This window comes from Callorhinus ursinus, unplaced genomic scaffold, assembly GCF_003265705.2.
Source record: "Callorhinus ursinus isolate GAN/ISIS: 27379988/994484 unplaced genomic scaffold, GSC_fseal_2.0 scaffold2, whole genome shotgun sequence".
Lineage (NCBI taxonomy): Eukaryota > Metazoa > Chordata > Mammalia > Carnivora > Otariidae > Callorhinus > Callorhinus ursinus.
Genome location: NW_027397064.1, coordinates 29784080 through 29802507, shown reverse-complemented (window position 1 = coordinate 29802507; position 18428 = coordinate 29784080).

Sequence of the window (18428 nt, the reverse complement as noted above, 5' to 3'; positions counted from 1 at the left end):
AAAACTGCCATAAAAGGCAAACGCAACACCTAGAATGAGCCATTTTGTATGTTTTGTGTTTATCACATTAACTTTTTTTTGCTGTAGCTGAATTTGAAGATCAGAATGATGTCCTGTAATGACAAAGCAAGTTGGTATTGGTAATAATACCACCATATTTAGTCATGGACCCACAGTCCTCCCTAGTTTCTTTACCCAATGTGTAAACAACGTGAGCTTGTTCATATTAACTTATTACAAGTCGTATCTGGTTTGTTTGTTTGTTTTGTTTTGTTTTTTTGGTTAACTGCCCCCAAGGTAACCACCGCACGCCATCTCCTCTCCTTGCCCTGCCTGGATGCTAGTAACACTTGTAACCACAGTCCGCATCCTGGGCTTTCCTCAGGAACAGGGAGCAAACGGATGATCATTTTTCTTTGTGAATTATGACACAGGCACATTGCCTCACCCCTGGAAGATAGCAGCCCCTGCCAATCCTCTAGAACAGCCAGGAGAGAAATGAGAGGCCTGCTAGGGCCTATCGGCTTCCCTGCTGACTCTAATTACCCAGTTGGGAGTTTTACAACCCCTCCTTCCCTCCCGCCGCAAGTTGCGATGGTCGACTCTGCACTCTGCAGACTTTGGCTGGTTCTTTCTTTTGTGTGCCCACTGCTGCCAAGTGCATTGGGCTCCTAATGAGGTTTGACACTAATGGAGCTGGGAGACAGTGTGATTATGGGTCCTCCCCCCACGCAGCACAGACCTGGCAGGAAATGACCCCAGACTCTGCACCCTTCCACCACCACTCCCCCGCCCCCGCCCATTCTGTTGAAACCATCTTCAGCAGCCAGCTGGAGCCCACCCTCCCTCCCCTTCTCACTGCAGTTCCCTCTTCCCTCCATCATCCTGCAGGTGGCTGAAAATAAGATTTTATGGCCTGATGCATGGTGGGTTGGTTGACAGCGCTGGAGACCTTCTTTAATTCAGGGGGGGCTGTGGAGCATGGAGGTGAGATTGGAAACGGGAACAGGGACCCATAAAAACAAGGACTTTCCCAACTTGCTTTTAAAAAGCGTTCCAGGGAGGAAGGGATCTAGGGAAGTCACGGTTGTTTTCTATTAGATGCTTAACAACGTGTGTAAGTAGAGGTGATTTAAGAAAAAACAACATGTGCTTCTGTAATTTCCAGGTTGTGTGTGGTACAGGTGTAGGGACTGGAGCTGACTGTTGAACTGTGAGCTAATTATAGTCAGAAACAGCTGTTGTCCTCTAATGAGGAGACAGAGACACAAGACAGCTCTCTGCTAGGAAGCTGGAGGAAGCCTGTTGCAGGCTTCTTGTGGACTGCTTATTCGTTACAAAATATTCCCTGCCACACACTTGGTCACTGGCCCGTTCTCACATCCACTCCAGCAGGTGATAAGTAATTTTCACTTCACTGTGTCTGGAGAGAGGAATATGTCCCCATTTTATTAACCTCTATGCTCCTTTTATTTTTATCCCCCAGAAGTGTGTCATTCCTGACCCCCAGCCGTGCATTACCAGGAGGGATGCCCCTTCTCCATCCCTCCTTGATTTCCTTCAGCCCATTCCCATTTTTCTGTGTTTCCAGGGCAATCAGATATTCCCAGAGCTGTCAACTATTTATCATGTGATGTAAGTGCTTACCTAGACCACATTTTCTGTTTCTTGGTGCTATAGTTTTCTCCCCACAGTCCCTTAAATGTGACCAAACGTCTTTTTAATGTCGCGAGATGTAGAGCCCAGATGGTCTGTTGGTGTCGAGAAATGCAACTTCCCATTTAGAGCTCATTCCCAAACAAATAGGGGATGTGTTAGTTGGAAACGTGATTTTTGTTAAATGTTAATAAAATCTGATGTTCGTGTGGACCTGAGTATTTAGAACACGTTAAACCTCAATACCTTGCGAGGAGGGAAAGAGTCAAAATCCAAAGAAGCTGAAGAAGCAGGTGCTCTGTGCCCTGACTCAAAGACTAAAAATGCTCCTTTCTAACCAATGAAGAGTAGGCGATTTAAAGTGACCATTTCCCCCCCACTGTGTATAAAGTATTATTTACTGCACCATTGAATTAAAAACAAGCTCTCGCTATAGCAACCATCCTAACAAGAGGCACTATTCACAGGCTGCCTTGGAAGCCCAGGGTCCAGGGGCCCATGAAGCACCTTTCTGAAAGCACTTGTGGGCAAACGGGTGGCATATGCGTCTTTTATAGCATGTACAAGGCAGGGCTTGTACCATAAAAGGTTTCTCTGCAGACTGTATTGCTTTTGGAAGGGAAAGGGGAGCTCCAGCAGCTCTGTTTTTCTGTAGTTTAGGATTAGTGGAAATTTAATTGAAAATAAAACACAGAGCAACTGTAGAGGCTACTGAAAGAAAGAACAAAGAGTTCTTCATTGAGCCAGCCCACCACATGGCGGCCGAGGGAGGTTGCTTGGGCCTCATCTGCCTGCTTGGGTGCGGCATCTGGGGCTTGGGAACAAGCCACTTCATGATCACCCACCCTGCGGCACCACTCGTGACCCAAGCCTTCCTGAAAGGACCCGAGGGCCTTCTGCGACACCGACAGAGAAGAGTGTGTTTAATGTATGCATCGGTGTGTGTGTCCACTTAAGGACAATGTCTCATTTCATCCTACCCCAGTACCCTTTTCTTGTATCTTCCCCCATATTTTCTAGTGCCCTCTTTGTCTCACATCGTATCTCTAACATCTTTATTTCACTGCCTTTTTATTATAACCTTAGGGAAGGCAATCTTTCCTTCTCTCTCTTTTTTTCTGATCCTTTCTCTGTTTTTCTCCTACTCTCCTTCCCTCTCAGTGACTTTTTGGGAAGACATAGCTACCAGTTGCAACACATCATAGGTAAAGATTAGGTAATAATGAAGGGCTGAGAACATTTTACCCCCTGCCCATTTATACCCCACAATACAGTGACCTGAAGTATCTGGTTAATCTGAGTGGCCCTCTTAAAGTTTCCCAGGTGTTAGGGATGAGCTTTTTTTTTTTTTTTTCTGCTGCTTTTGTTATCCCTTTCTATCCCCCAATAACAGCTTCTGGTGCGTTCTGGCAGGAACTCCTCCAGTGCTGAGCCACCATGTGAAGGTGACATCTGTCTAAGTGTCTCTTGCCCTCCTGTTTTCTTCTTTAGATGCCAAAGGTCACCTCTCAGTAATATCACTGCCTCCTGATCATAGCTAGAAGTAAAAGTATCCTCCAGCTTGTGATGTCTGGGGAACTCAAGAGGCCAGGTCCCTAGTTCCTGGGTCAATTATGTTAGCTGCCTTGATTCAAAATGGCTCTCTCCTAAGCATAGTGTGTTCATGAATATGATGCTCAATGCTTTAAATCCATGCATTCAGGTATTCTTACGCGATACAGCCTCCACACCATTCAGAGACTATGTCAGAGCCTAGCATGGTGTTTTGTACATACTGATGTTAAATAAATGTTTTGCTATGAGGAATTCTACCAAAGATTTAAAGAAGAATTAATACCTATTCTTCTGAAGCTATCTCAAAAAAATAGAAATGGAAGGAAAACTTGTAAACTCATTCTATGCGGCCAGCATTACCTTGATCCCAAAACCAGACAAAGACCCCACCAAAAAGGAGAATTACAGACCAATATCCCTGATGAGCATGGATGTAAAAATTCTCACCAAGATACTAGCCAATAGGATCCAACAGCACATTGAAAGGATTATTCACTGCGACCAAGTGGGATTTATTCTTGGGCTGCAAGGGTGATTCAACATCTGCAAATCAATCAACATGATACACCACATTAATAAAAGAAAGGACAAGAACCATATGATCCTCTCAATAGATGCAGAAAAAGCATTTGACAAAGTACAGCATCCTTTCTTGATAAAAACTCTCTGTAGTATAGGGATAGAAGGAACATCCCTCAATATCATAAAAGCCATACACGAAAAACCCAAAGCAAATATCATCCTCAACAGAGAAAAACTGAGAGATTTTCCCCTAAGGTCGGGAACATGGCAGGGAACATCCACTCTCACCACCATTGTTCAACATAGTGCTAGAAGTCCTAGCCTCAGCAATCAGACAACAAAAAGAAATAAAAGGCATCCAAATCAGCAGAGAAGAAGTCAAACTCTCACTCTTCACAAATGACATGATACTCTATGTAGAAAACCCCAAAGACTCCACCCAAAAACCGCTACAACTCATACGGGAATTCAGCAAAATGGCAGGATATAAAATCAATGCACAGAAATCAGTTGCATTTCTATACACCAACAACGAAACAGAAGAAAGAGAAATGAAGGAATCGATCCCACTTACAATTGCACCAAAAACCATAAGATACCTAGGAATAAACCTAACCAAAGCAGTAAGGGATCTTGTGCTCTGAAAACTATAAAACACTTATGGAAGAAATTGAGGAAGACACAAAGAAATGGAAAAATGTTCCATGCTCATGGATTAGAAGAACAAATATTGTGAAAAGGTCTGTGCTACCCAAAGCAATCTACACACTCAATGCAACCCCCATCAAGCTCTATTACAAAGCTGTCATCATCAAGACAGCATGGTACTGGCACAAAAACAGACACAAAGATTAATGGAACAGAATAGAGGACCCAGAAATGGACCCTCAATGGTCAACTAATCTTTGACAAAGCAGGAAAGAATATCCAATGGAAAAAAAGACAGTCTCTTCAACAAATGGTGTTGGGAAAATTGGACAGCCACATGCAGAAGAACGAAACTGGACCACTTTCTTACACCACTCACAAAAGTAAATTCAAAATGGATGAAAGATCTAAATGTGAGATAGGAATCCATCAAAATCCTAGAGGAGAACACAGGCAGCAACCTCTTTGACCTCGACTGCAGTAACTTCTTGCTAGACATGTCTTCAAAGGCAGGGGAAACAATAGCAAAAATGAATCACTGGGACTTCATCAAGATAAAAAGCTTTTGCACAGCAAAGGAAACAGTCAACAAAACTAAAAGGCAACCTACAGAATGGGAGAAGATATTTGCAAATGTCTTAACAGATAAAAGGCTAGTGTCCAAAATCTATAAAGAATTTATCAAAACCCAGAAAACAAAAAATCCAGTCAAGAAATGGGCAGGAGACATGACCAGATATTTCTCCAAAGAAGACATACAAATGGCCAACAGACACATGAAAAAATGTTCAACATCACTGGCATCAGGGAAATACAAATCAAAACCACAATGGGATACCACCTCACAGCACCCAGAATGGCTAAAATTAACAAGTCAGGAAACAACAGATGTTGGCAAAGATGCGGAGAAAGGGGAACCCTCCTATGCTGTTGGTGGGAACGCAAACTGGTGCAGTCACTCTGAAAACAGTATGGAGGTTCCTCAAAAACTTAAAAATAGAGCTACCCTATGACCCAGCAATTTCACTACTGGGTATTTATCCAACAGAAACAAAGTGATTCGGAGGGGCACATGCACCCCAATGTTTATAGCATCAATATCCACAATAGCCAAAATGTGGAAAGAGCCCAGATGTCCACTGACAGAATGGATAAAGAAGAAAAGAAGATGTGGTATATATGTGTATGTGTGTGGAACACAATCGGATATAATGGAATATTGCTTGGCCATCAAAAAGATTGAAACATTGCCATTTGCAGCAATGTGGATGGAACTAGAGGGTATCATGCTAAGCGAAATAAGTAAGTGAGAGGAAGACAAATATTATTTCACTCATATGTGGAATATAAGAAATAAAACAGATGAATGTAGGGGAAGGGAAGGAAAAATAAAATAAGATGAAAACAGAGAGGGAGACAAACCAAAGAGACTCTTAACTATAGGAAACAAACTAAGGGTTGCTGGAGGGGAGGTTGGCGGGGGGATGGGGTAACTGGGTGATGGGCATTAAGGAGGGCACTTGATGGAATGAGTGCAACTGATGAATCACTAAATTCTACCTCTGAAACTAATAATACACCATATGTTAACTAAATTGAATTTAAATTTTAAAAAGTTTTGCTATGGATGGATGGATAAATGAATAGATGAATAAATGAGTGAATAGAAGGTTTGTTCTATATTAGAAGATAGCAATTTGGTTTAGCATATTTGCTGATGAAGAAAAGCAGCTTAAAACATAATTTCCTGAAAGTACCAGGAATATATATATATATATATATACATATATATATATATACTTCTTATATATAAAGAAGACTGATTTAACTTATACTTTAAAAATATTTTTATGGGGGAAATAAGCAAAAATAACACACTGAAGCATTTCTAATTTTGACAATCCTGGTTTTGGAGGGGGACACAGATTCTGTAGAGAATACAGGTCCACAACTCCTTATTCATAATTCCAAAATCCAAAGAGCTGTAATAAACAAAAGTTTTTCTTAACTCATATGGCAGGAAACCTCACCTGAACCGACATGAGGCTATTTACGGCCTTTGTTTATATTTATTCTACCAAGTGTGGCTATCACACATACTTCTGCAGAAATATTAATGTTTGATTATAGGGAGCTCCAGATGTCCCTGGGGTGTTAAGTAATAGATGGCATATTCACCACATTTTGCCCTTTCTAAAATCTAAAAAGAATCTTGAATTTCAATACATATGGCCTCAAGGCATTGAGAAAAGGGATCAGGACTCTATATTAACAAAATGCTGCTTTCGTATGTCCGAGTTTACTCGGTAACTTGAACAGATTGCTAACAAGACAAGACACTCAGAGGTCTTAAATATTGTATATAAAAGATCTTCGTGCTTTAGACCTTACAGCATTATATTTTTAAAGCACGAATTCTTCATACAGCAAACGTATCATGAGCACAGACCAAGCAGCTATATTATTACAGACTAAAGACCTCAGAGAAGATGGTGCTACCACTCTTGTTCTCAGGGAGCTCAGGCTCCTAAATAATTTTACAAGTGGCATAAAAATTACTTACTGGAGTCTCTGAAACATGCTTTCACTTTTGATCCATTTGAAGCTTTCTGTGTTTCTTTTCATTTTTCTCCATTAAGACCCACAAAGATCACAAAGCGATTTCTTAATTGCAACCACACTAACTGATGCAGACTTCTAAAGCATGGGACATTTTCTAAAACAGAGGGGACGGTCCCAGTGCTTCTTCCGTGACCCAGTGTCTTCTGTGGACAAACGGCACCACTGATTGCTCAACACATTGACTGGGGACAGTAGTTACTGGTGTGGGTCTGGATGAAAGAAGCTTTGAAGTCACAGCTCAAGCCCAAACACCAGTGCTGGAAGGATACATTTCTGCCTCTAAAAGGCAGTTACTCCTGAATGTTATATGGGTTTGAAAGATTCAACTACCAGTACCAAATCCCAAGTCACTCTTTCTAACTTGGGTGGGAAAAGAGGTGGGTGAGGGCCTGCCAGGTGTGTATGTGGTGGGGGGCGGGGGCAGTGGTGCGGGCGGAGATCAGGAGGCCTGCTCACTCAGCACTTCTCAGACAAAAGCCTTGGTTTTGGTTTCATTTGCTCTGGCCTTCAGAGCCCAACTTACTAATGGCTCTGTTAATGCAAAAGCTACAGATTTCACCGTATCGATAAAAACTGATATTAAGCAAGTTATGTGATTGGCAGGTGAACAACCAAAACTTGCAGCCTGGGCCACTTGCATTAGGAAGCATCGCGGCATGCGGCTGCTTAAATGGGCTAAGCTTTGGATGAAGGTGACTTCCGTGCCTGTGTTGGTTCTAAATTATGGAAGAGTTTTGCCAAGTATTTAGATATTTTGCTGCACCGTGACTTGATGCTCTTTTAAGGAAGTGTGTCTGCCAGTGTGTTTTCTATGTACTTTCCCTGCAGCAGTAAGAAGTCCTGCAGAACTTGCTAAGCAGGATGAAAAGAACCCTAAACTTCCGCTTAGGGGAAACATTTGGGTTTCTCCATTATGTCCCACCGAGTCTTTGTTAATGGGAATTTTGTTCCAGTCATGGGACCTTCACAGGCTGCTGGTACTCATATCTCCAGGGGGACAAAATCTATTTCAAGAAAAATAGCACCTCTTCTCTTCCAAGAGATCTGTCACCACTGCAGAGCTGGGAGGTGCTGCTCACAGCCCTGGGTGGGAAGGCGGCTTGCTGAGTCAGCCCTACAGAGTGTGAATGGTGTGCAGTCATTAGGGTGATGATTTCCATGGGAAATGACCTGAAGAATTTCAGTAATGAAATTCCATGCAGGAGTCTTGAACGGCCCACAAGTACCAATCCATTCTAGAGTCTGGGCTCAGAGCAAACTCTGTCAAGCATGAAGTCGAGTATTTTCAAAGCATGCTTTGACATGGCTTTAAACAAAGAAGAGCAAGTCTCTGCTTTGGACTTTTATTCATTCACACCGGATTCCAAGTAAGAGGACAGACTCATCTCCTTTGTTGATGCTGTCACAGTATTGGATTTCTGACCAGCCAAAGGTCACTCCAGTGACTTTGCAGGGGGTAGTCAATGAAGATTCCTAATTCGTGAAGCTTCGGAGGGAAAAAGTGGGTGAAGAATCGTACGGAGGTTTTTGCTTTTGTTTTTATTTTCCAGGAAGGTGGGAATCCAGAATTCTGCTATAAAATAAACTTGAGGACCAAAAGCAACCACAATAGAATAACAATCCTTTTTCTGGTTTTCTATATCCTATTTTCTTAATTGGGTGGGCGGGAGAGCTAATTTCCACAGGGAGCAAGTAGGTGGGCACAGGCTGTATAAATCCCATGCTTGCAATCTTTGGCAGGGATATGCACTGCCGTTATGCCTTCTAAATGTCAGCTGAGGTAGAAACTGGTTCTAGATCTGAGAGGTGCCAGACACCTACTCCCTCGGTTCCAAGGCTCCAAGATGTGCTTCTGCTGGTAGGTCGCCTGTACACAACCCTTTCTCAACACACACTGATCCTCTGAACCCAGGAGCAGTTTAGAATACTGAGTGTGCTCCTATTCCCCTTCCTTCTCAACACCCATATTCCTCTCCTACAATTTGCTCTTCCGATAGGAGGCTGAGCTGGGCGTCTGTGCTTTCATTTGGTACCTAAGTTCTCAAAATCTCTGAAATGCCATCTTTTCGGTGGAAGGCTATGACTTTTCAGAGAGCCAAATGCCTCAATTAGGTGGTAGCAACTTTGAGAACTACATTATTACAAAAAGCGTTTAACCTAGAAGATAGCTATGCTGGTGAGCTCCCTCACGAAGGAGAAGCAATAGGACTAATTTAATTGACAGTGATCACATTCTAGGTAATTTTCATTTCTTTTCATTCACAAACAATTTTTAGAAATGGCTTTGTTCACCTTTTCTAAAATTGAGTGTGGGTGTAACTCTATCTAAAATTCAACGGACCCAGTAATTTAAATATAGTTACCAGTAGTCTGGTACCCAGAGCTTTGTTTTTGGAACATGGATTCTTTGTGACTACCTCAGCCTCTAAATCCATCAATTTAGGCAACCTAAGGCAATAATAGCTAACATGTATTGAGCATTTACAATGTACGAGACACCAATAGCTTAAGAGAATTTCCCCCATACTCATAGCACCCTATTAGGTGTAGGCAATGTTATTATTCCTATGTTACAGATGAAGTAAGCATGAAACAAGGACACAAAGAGGTTAACTAACTTGCTAAGTGTCGTGCAGCTGTATAGTAATCATAGCAATATTCATATAGCATTTACTTTGGACCAGACACCCTGTTAAACGCTATGAAGCACATAACACGTATTAACGTGTTAACTCACAGCAATCCTGAAGGTAGGCAGCGAAGGGGTTTAGAACAAGTCTTCCCGAAACATATCCATTTGGCATGTTGGGCTATTTTGAGATGAAGGCAATCAAGACCCAGCAGACTCTAAGAAAAATTTTTAGGGGCGCCTGGGTGGCTCAGTCATTAAGCATCTGCCTTCGGCTCAGGTCATGATCCCGGGGTCCTGGGATCGAGCCCGGCATCAGGCTCCCTGCTCAGCGGGAAGCCTGCTTCTCCCTCTCCTCCTGCTTGTGTTCCCTCTCTCGCTGTCTCTCTGTCTCTCCATCAAAATAAATAAATAAAATCTTAAAAAAAAAATAAAGAAAAACTTTACCTCTCCCTCCACTACCTAAAAGAATATAGATGGAGGACAGACCCAGAAAGAAAACTATTACCAAGAGATTATTTTTTCCCTGAGGGACCTCTCTATTTGGCAGGACAAACATCTAATTACTGAACATCTGCTTTTCTCCTTGTCCTGTGAATCACCCTCTTCCCCTTTGAAGCCCCAGGTCCCTATCCCATTCCTTAGCTCAAGATGGCATCTAGGCCTCAAATGCCTGGCTTGTCCTTGGGGCTCCCATGTGTATACATATAATTACATTTGTTTTTCTCCTGTTAGTCTATCTTATGTTAATTTGATTATTAGACCAGCCGAAGAACCTAGGAGAGTAGAAAAAAAAATTTTCCTCCCAACAGTGGTATTAGTACCCCATTTTACAGATGAAAAAATGGAGGCACAGGGAGGCTGTCCAAAGGAACACAGCAGGAGGGCTAGGATTTAAACCAAGACTGTATGTAGTTCTAAATTCTATGCTTTTCATCAGAATGCTAAGCTGCCTCTCATGCAGTCTTTAATATTGTTATTTCAGTCTTCATTTTCCTTAATAAATGCTCCTTAGGGTTGTTATTAGGATTACATCATGTAAACTGGGTGAAGAATTTAGCACAGTGCCTGGCACATGGAAAAATCCCACAATAAATGATAGTTACTATTATTAGTTGTAATAAAATTCATGCTGCGTGACTTTTTCCCAGTGGGAAACAGAATAAGAAGAACACATTTTTATCTACCTTAAAGCAGCTGTACAAGAGTGACCAGCTACAGGTAGTTAATAAAACGCTTCTTGTGTGTGATGAGGAATATTGATAAACTCTGTACTATTTGCCATTCTTCCTCTGGCTGTGAAGCACCGCAACCATTTCTCTCCGTTGGAATGTTCATTCACGGCAAGCCTCAGAGCCAAAAAGCAGGTGAAAAAGAATTAGGAAGTTCTATTAGATTCTAAGGAGGGGAAAAAAGTCATAGCCTCTTCATCTCTAAAATACAGATGATAATCCCTCCTTATCTAGCACTCAGGGACGGTGTGAGGCGCACAAAAGAGCAAACATGAAGGCGCTTTGAAAACTGTGCACCCTAATCAAGCAGTATCGTTCGTATGAGAGGGTGGCCCCGAGAAATCCCAGATGTGTACAAGTCACAGACACCATAAGAGTAGCGAGCCGCCCTGGGAGCCTCCGACACAAGATGAGAGGCTGCTGAAAAAGGTAGCAAGTCTGGGGAAGAGAAGAAGAGAAGTTGTGCCTTTTGGAGACGGACAGGGGAACTCCATGAAATAACAATAGGAGGAAGAGGCTAGTGCATAGGTGGCAGGTAGCAAGAGCATCCAGTCCAGGAACATCTCGCACTTCCTTCAGCACAGCCTCAGAGGGGCGTGCCCTTAGATGGCCCCGCCCCGCAGATCAACAACCCCCCCCCCCCCCCCCCCGCCGCCCCTTTGGAAGCGGAGAACAATACCCTGGTGCAGTTGCTATGACAAATTCCCGGGGGAGTGGGTAGTCAGCAGGCAGCACATTCCAACCAACATTAGCCTGCCACTGGAGCCACCTCTAAGCAAACTGTGGAATGTGTGACTTCAAGGAAGGGATTAATGTGTTTAGAGGCTCAGTCAAGCCCACCACCAGAAGACTTATATATAAAGAGCTGAGGAAGCACGGAGGAATGGCTCAAAGTGAACCCATTATGCACAGCCTCAGCAACGTGCCAACCTTTCCTGGCTTCTCACTAGGTGTCTCAACAATTATAGACTAGGAGACACCGCCGGGTGATGCCTAGTGAAGTTGCAGACAGGTGAGAGATATAAATATCTATGAATGACTCCACTGCTGGGCAGTCCACTAAGAGGGTAAAAGGATTTGCAGAACGGGGTGATTCAAAATATTTTCAGTAGCATCACCAACTAAAATACCATCCCAGGGCAAATTTCCTCCAGCTTGTGTTTAGAGCCAAGTCCAGAAGAGGCATTCCATCAGCCAAACCAATGGGTGTTAGAGTACTTGCAAATAGGCTCCTTTGTTAAAATGGCAAATTGTGATTTAGTATCCTTGGAACTAGCCAGATTAGCAAATGAGAATGCTTTCTAATGATAAATTGTGCTAATTTGGGTTTCATTGGTCAAGTGAGCTGTTACTCTGTATTTTACAACCAAGTCTGACAACAGGAGTTACTGAAGACGTTCCAATCATATTTTGGGGGACTGTTTCTGCCAGGACTCCAAACAGTTCAGCAATAACAGTTGCCTCAAAATTCCTTTTAATAAACAAAGTTATTTTGGCATGTTTATGCCGTGTTCCTTGTGGATTTTTGGGAATGAGTTCTAGCTTATTTGGATAAACTGCTTTGTAAGGGTTTGTGAATATCAACACATGGATGACATATAAAATAGAATACCATTTATCACATACACATTTCAAAGTTATTTTTTTCCACTCGAAGGCGAAATACATGCACAATATAGAAGATATATAAAATCTATGAAAGCAGCAAAATTAGTCCTTATTTGCTTGGTAGTAAAAAAAAAATCAACTCAAATCAGCTTAACTGGCTCGTGTAAGGAGGAAATTCAACTGGAGTTGATAGCTTCAGGCATAGTTGGTTCCAGGAATTAAGCTGTGTCTCCTGTGTCCTATGCTGTGGGAAAGGCAGACAAAATCTCTGGCTGCACAGTTCACTACGAGCAGCCAGAGAAAAAATGATAGCCCATATTGCCATCGCTCAAAACAATTATGCTTGATATTCTGTCATATTTCCTTCTTGTCTTTTTCATGCACATCTTCCCTTGCTCATTCAGAAATTGAAAACCAAGCCAGTCATTGCACCCTGAAGATGCAATGAAGATATGAATGCATTTCACGTCAGTGTCCTGAGCCATCACTCACAGTCCCTGTAGGTGAGTATCAGGAGGGCATGTCCGCCATGTCTGCTCAAACTCTACAGCTGCTATTATTTGGTGACAGGGCTATCCAGAGAACTTTCTACAATGATGGAAATGTCCTATATCTGCCTGTCCAATACATTAGTCACTAACACACTGAACGCTTTAAGTGTGGCTAGTGCCACTGAGGAAATAAAGTTTACATTTTATTTAATTTGTATTAATTTAAAGTGAGATAGCCACATGTGGCTACTGGGTGCCATATTGGACCACCCAGGGCCTATACAAGTGCCATGAGTAGAAGCCACAGCTTAAACATGAATACACGTCCTACCCTTCTACAGATAACAGATGCACCATTGAAGGCTCTGATTGGAAATGTCTAATAAGAAGACACTTTAATAAGCTTCTGTGGTGGCTCCTTTCTGTCCTCAAGCAAAGTCCTCAGCTCTGAGTCTTCCTGCTCATCCAGTGCCAGCCTTAAGTCCCTGCCTCTCTCTCACACAGAACAGAGTTCTCAGGAAAATTCACAGGCTTTCCAGCACTGTCTTGATTTGCTAGTTATTCCCTATTTTGTTCTAAAGAGGCAAATATGGTGTGGGGCTAAGGAAGGTTAAGGAGGAGCCTGTCTTGATCACAGAGCATATCTGTGAATTCCCAAAGCTGTAAAAAAACAAAACAAAACAAAAAACCAGCTAAAAAGGGTGATGTTGTTGTGATTTCAGAATTTCTACTGAAACAGAAACACGGCAGTGTTGTGCCATGACTCTGTTTACTTCCACATTTTCTTATCTGTTAGTGAAGGTTTGCAGTCCTTTGGCAATTAAAATACAGACCCTATTACTGTCACTGCGATATTTATTTTATCAGCATCGGAGTTGTAAATACCCTAAGTGAAGCAGCAGAACATCACAACCTTCAAGGAGTGTTGAACACAAGCCTTCAACAGCAAGCATATGATTTAATATGTTAGTCTCGAAGATACAATAGCAGAACCACTTCAGGAAGATCCATGATAATGTGAAATCTGTTGTATGCCTTCTGTTCTAGATTTCAGGCTCTTAAAAGGCAGGAACCCATCTGTCAACTGCCCAAGATGGTAGACTCGTTAGTAGGCCAAGCAGGAGCCTGAAGGCAGGGTTGTCTGGCTCTGAAGACAGTGTGCTTTCCTGGCACCAGCCCATCATAGCTTCTCCTGTATGACTTTGTATTGCCAGCATTTGGAGGGGCAAAGAATCAAGAGAACATTCCCCCAAAGAATGCAACCAAGGGATTCAACAGGCTTTGCTCCTTTTTTGCCCCCCACCCCAGTATCTTCAACACCAATGTGCTCCTGAAATAATGCATTCCTGAAGTCTATTTAATAACAGTTTTGTTTTTTGTTTTTGGATTTTTTCAGTCATAATGTGAGGACTATCTGAAGGGTACCAGGTGCATGCTGGTTACCCGTACACAGTGTCATATTGCCCAGTGTGCCTGGCGTTCCACAAGTTTCTTCCAGGTGAACTCACGCTTGCCCTTTCCAGGTGGCCCTGCCAAGAGGGAACCAGACCACTCACTCTCTCTCAACCCCTCCAAACTTCGGTCTTCATGTCTACAATGGAGATAATCATACCACCCATCTCTTAGAGCAGGAGTTGGAAAACTATGGCCCATGGATCAAATCCATCCATGCCAGTTCATTTCCTTATTGTCTATGGCTGTTTTTGTGCTACAAGGGCAGAGCCGAGGAGGTGTGACAGAGACCATAGGGTCCACAAGACATTCTAGGAAGTTTGCCAACTTTTGATGTGAGGGCCATGGCATATAGTAAGTGCTCAATAAATATTAATGGCTGATATTATTATTGCCAGACTCCTCTTCTTTTCTCTCTTCCTCTCCCCCAAACTCACTCCCATAAGAACTCGCTGAATATTCTTCATGCTGTAGGTTTCAGTTTTACTCTTTCTCTTCAGATCCAGGATATTCTCTCTCTCAGCCTGAATCCTCTAGATCCAATGGAGTGTGCGCACCCTTTATGAAGCGGGGCTTGGGGTCCCCTCAACTTTGCTAAAGTCATTTCCCTATCCAGTCACCCACTGCTTTGGCTTAAGCTCTTTGAGACGTGAGCAGGGACGCTTAATGTGTATGATTGTATAGGTTGGACATTGCTCAGCCATTTTCAGGGATTCTGCAGGGCACATAGACACCAGCTGGGCACATAGACACCAGCTGCAGGTCTTTGTTCCTGCTTTGATTTCTGCCTGACTTTCTGACTGCTTTTCTGCTTGGAGAGGAAACCTCAGTGGCTTCTGTTGATCTTCTCCTTAAGCTCACATCTCCACTGAGCAACCACTGTGTTTTCTTTCCTCTGGTTGCCACTCTGGTCTGCTTTGCTCTCTCAACCTGAGAGCCTTCTTCAGAGAAAACCACACCAAGTTTTACATAAGTCAGCTGAAGTCAGGAAAGTGAAAACTCTGCCACAGGGCATGTGAGCCCTCTCCTTCATTCCTCAAGAGCTCCTTTCTCCAGGACACCACTCACGTAGGGATTCTTAGGCTTTACTGTGTTCTTGATGAAAGATAATGTCCCTTCTTGGGAATAGAATGATGAGGGGAGGGAATGGGTAGCTAAGAGCAGTCTCTGAATCTTACTTTTAAATCGAGCTCTTGGCCTTCCTTGTGTTCTATACACGTGCATATTTTTCTAGCTCATAATGTCAAACCATTTCTGGAACATGTCTCAGTTTAACAGGCAAGGTGACATACTATTCTATTCCATATGTTATTGTCTATCCCATCTTCTATTGCTTTTTCTTTCATCTTCCCTTCGGAATTCTATTTACATTTTTGTTTTCACCAAGTGTTTTGGGCACAATAGAGATTTTGGATAGTGATGTTTTCTCAGTAAAACTAAGGATGGTCTCACCATTCCCAGTCACAACAGGGGCGGGATTTCTGCCAAAAAGGCAGCTTTCAGACTTAAGATAAAGATGTTACTTTGGAGCAGTTGTCTCCAACTGGTGTGTGTTTTGGGGGTTGTGGATGGAAGAGATGGAGGGGAATCACCTGGAGGACTTCTGCAAACTCCCTATGGCTGTCAAAGATTCAGATACACCTCACCTCAATTCTGATATACTCCTCTCCAAATTAAAACTCTCTATAGGTGAATTAAAGGCAAAGACTGGGAATTAAGTCTGTGCGAAGGTAAGGTTTGCTCGGGCAGCTCTGGGTTGTCAGGGAGTGAGGGGAGCTCTAAAATCAGACCAGTCACTTTCTTTGCTCAGGAGGCCTTATCTCCAGCATAAAGATGACAGGGAGAGACAAAGGAATCACAGCCATCATGCAATTCCATTTTGCCTTCATCAAGGCAACCTCAAAACACCAATAACAATAATTAGATTTTCAAATTATGAAGTTGAATTTGATGTAGTTGCATTAAAATTTGTTGGGTTCCAACTCAAACTGTCCTAGGTACAATTAGACATATAGAGAAAGTAATATGTGGCTCAGCCCTCGAGGAGTTTGCAAGTGGATTGAAAGTCATTTCCAATGGGAGATTTTTTTTCCTCCTCTTCTAAAAGGCATAACTTCAATTGTGTGGAAAAAATTTTTAAAGATCCTGACACAATATACATTAATGGCGGTTGCTCATGGAAAGCACACAAATTGACAGTCTTAAATGAATTTTCTCTAAAGGGACTTTTCCCTTTTAAGAATTTCTAAAATGTGACCCCACACAATAAAAAATTTGACCTAACCTACCGTTTGTCTTGGCTAATCCAAATCCAATTTAGGTCTATCCAAGATGTGGCCAGTGTTCTCATCCTCTTAATTCCTTGGATAAGACAATTCCAGAAGTTTAATCAAGAACCAAAAATTGCTCTTCTGCCCACACAAATCCTGAAGGGATCTCTTTATACTGGATATACATGTTTTTTTCTTGTTTTTTTCTCCAGTTAGATTGTGGGTCTCTGAGATGGGGGAATTACATCTTTTTATTCCTTTGTATGCTCCCCTCTTCCTAAGCACCCCCAAACTCTTCACATATATTTCTTAGTAATAATAACACATATGAGTGCTTACTATTTGCCAGGCACTGAGTGGTTTACAGGCATTACTGCACTTATTTCTTACAAGATATGGAGACTGAGGCTTAGAAAGGTTAAAATAATTGCACTAAGGCATAATGCTAAAAAGTGGTAGATTGAGGATTTGAACCCAGGCAGTCACAACTGAGAACACCCAGGTGGAAACACCACGCTGCCCCATCTTCTGCACTGATTGCTCTCTGGCTAAGATGACCAAAATGCCACAGGCACTCGATGCTTGCTTGGGGAAGGAGAACACTCCTCCCCCAGGAACACTTGAGAGGCATCTTCAGTGAGCTTCTGTGATAGGATAATGAACATCTGCAGCCACCCTGTGCAACCAGCTGAATGTCTGGCCGCATCCGTTTCACATATTCTGTGGGAGGTGCACTCGATAGCATTTTTATGATATATGCTTTTCTCTTCACAATCATCCAAAAAAGGCAAATCACTCCCAGCCTTCCTTCGGAGGTAAATACAAGGCAGAGAAAGAAGAGCAGGTCACCCATGTTCAGGAAGAAAGTCAGTGGGGAAACCAAGGTCTCTCCTGCAGCCCTTGATTTCCCAGCAGTCTCTTATTTCCCCCTCAAAATAGACCCTCAGACATGCGACGGTGAAAACATAGGGCTATGAGACCCAAAAAAGGAATGAGATAAAACCATAAGAAAAAAAAAAGAACACCATAAAAATCCCGGAGAAGAAATTACAAGTCATTCACTAGTCTATTGGTAAAAACGTTTTAATGTATTTTTCTGTGTAGCAGTCATGTGGAATGTTCTTGGGATTCTGACACCACAACAGATCTCTGTGCTAATACAGTTTCAAATATATAATTTACTGTAGAGCTGTAAAAATCCCTTTTTTTTTTCGTTCAAAGAGGCTCTGGGTAAATCTGTTTTCCATATTGGGAGATTCTTGAAAGATGTCCATTACACCCAATTAAACACTGGTACTTACAGCACGTTCTTTGCAACACATCTTTTGCATCTCGTTTAGAGTTATTACTCACGTGGCCCAACTATCGCCTGATTTAGAAGGTCTGTCTTGAAAAGTGGAATATGGAAATGGTCCTGGAAAAGGAATGATATATTTAGGATACTTTAAACAGTGTTAGGTATATTTAGTATATCCACTTAATGCTGTTTTGGGTGATTTATGGTCTGGGCTATGCTATGCTTCTTCAAAATTATTCCAGTAATATTTCAAATTTTAATTTGCAAAATATTTTAAGAAGTACAAAACAAACAGAGGCGGGTCCAAGTTTTCTTGGATTGCTGGAGCAGTACTAACACAGATTCTGATACAAATTCTGGGCACAAAGTGGGCTCTAGCACCATCTCTACCTCTTCATAATTTTTCACTATCTCTGGCAGTATGAGTACGAAGACAACTTGCTGAAT